This window comes from Alexandromys fortis, unplaced genomic scaffold (genome assembly GCF_014885135.2).
Source record: "Alexandromys fortis isolate MF-2015 unplaced genomic scaffold, M_Fortis_MF-2015_v1.1 scaffold_278, whole genome shotgun sequence".
NCBI classification, from domain to species: domain Eukaryota; kingdom Metazoa; phylum Chordata; class Mammalia; order Rodentia; family Cricetidae; genus Alexandromys; species Alexandromys fortis.
In genome coordinates, this window is record NW_026068175.1 from 519,217 (window position 1) to 521,310 (window position 2,094).

A 2,094-nucleotide genomic window follows, 5' to 3' on the forward strand; every position below is an offset into this window, starting at 1 on the left:
AGGAACATTGGGGCATTTAGATTGTTTTTAGGTTCTGACTATGACAAACAAAGCTGCTATGAACATAGTTGAGCCCATGTCCGTGTGTCACGATTGAGCATCCTTTAGATATATAACCCAAAGTGTTATTATCGGGTCTTGAAGAAAGTTGTTTCCTAATTTCCTGAGAAATCACCATACTGATATCCAAAGGGGCTGTACTAGCTTGCACTACCACGAGCAATGCAGAAATGTTCCCTCTACCACACAACCTCTCAGCATAATTTGTCATCAGTGTTTTTGATCTTGTCCATTCTTACAAGTATAAGATGGAATATTAGACTTATTTTGATTTGCATATCTCTGATGAATAAGAATGTTGAGCATTTCCTTATGTGTCTTTCAACCATTTTATATTCCTCTCTTGAGAGTTCTCTGTACTCCATTTTTCATTGTATTATTTGTTCTTTGTGATGACCAGTTTCTTGAGTTTTTGTATATTTTGGAAATCAGACACCTGTCTAATATGGAGTTGATAAAGATCTTTTCCCATTCTGTAAGCTGCTGTTTTGTCTTCTTGACCATGCCCTTTGCTTTACAGAAGCATTTCAGTTTCAGGATGTCCAATTTATTGTTTTTCTCAGTGTCTGTGCTACAGGGGTTATATTTAGGAAGTGGTCTCCTGTGTCAATGCATTCAAATATATTTCCCATTGCCTATTTTATGAGGTTCTGTGTGGTTTGCTTTTATGTTGAGTGCTTTGATCCATTTGGACTTGAGTTTTGTGCATGGTGGTTAATATGAATCTATTTTCATTATTTTACATGGTGATACTCAACCTCTTCTGGAAAAGAAAAAAAATCAGGATAGCCAAAACAACCCTGTACTTAAAAGAACCTGCGGAGTTATAACAACTTCTGACATCAAACTCAACTACTGAGCTACAGTACTGAAAACAGCTAGGTATTGGCATAAGAATAGACAGGAGAACCAATGGAATGAAATCAAAGACCTGGATTTTAATCGGTATACCTATGTACACCTGATATTTTTAAAAAGGAGCAAAAATATAAAATGGGTAAAAGAAAGCATATTTAATAAACAGAATTCTTAACAGAAGAATTTCAAATGTCCAAAAGTTGCATAAAGAAATGTTCAACATCCTTAACCATCAGGAAAATGCAAATCAAAACAGCTCTGAGATACCTGTCAGAATGGCCAAAATCAAAAACAGTGATGACAACTTATCCTAGAAAGGTTGTGGGGTAAAGACAACACTCCTCCGTTGCTTGTGGGAATGAAAACTTATTTAACCACTCTGGAAATCAGTATGGTGGTATCTCAGAAAATTGCGAATCAACCTACCTCATGACCCAGCAATACCACTCTTGGGTATATACCAAAGGATGCTCAATCATACCACAAGGCACATTTGTTCTGCTATGTTCGTAGCAGCATTATTTCTAATAGCCAGAATCTAGAAACAACCTAGATTCTCCTCAACTGAAGAATGGATAAAGTGTACTCAGTGGTAAAAACAATGACATTTTGAAATTTGCATGCAAATGTATGGAACTAGATAAACCATCCTGAATGAGGTCACCCAGACCCAGAAAAATGAGCTTAGTATGTACTCACTCATAAGTGGATACTAGCTGTAAAGCGAGGATAACAAGTCTATAGACTATGGGCCTAGAGAAGCTCATTATCAAAGAGAACCCTAAGAGAAATATTTATATGAATGAAGGGGAATTAGACAAGATCACCTGACAAAATTTGGAACATGAAGTGGGAGAAGCAGGGAGCATGGAAAGTGAGGAGGGGGGGAATGGGGGAGAGCTTGAGAGAATGGGATTGTCAAGATGGAGGAAGGACAGAAATGGAGAACAAGGATTATGGGGCCATTGTGGAGCTAACAAGAAATCTGGCACTAGAGAATGACCCCAGCTAAGATCCTAAGCAACAGAGGAGACAGAGTGCTCACACTGGCCTTGTCCTGTTGTCAGATTGATGAATATCATAAATGTCATCATAGAACCTTCATCCAACAACTGATGGAGACAAGGCTAGAGACCCACAACTGAGCACTGGGCTGAGCTCCCAAAGTCCTGTTGA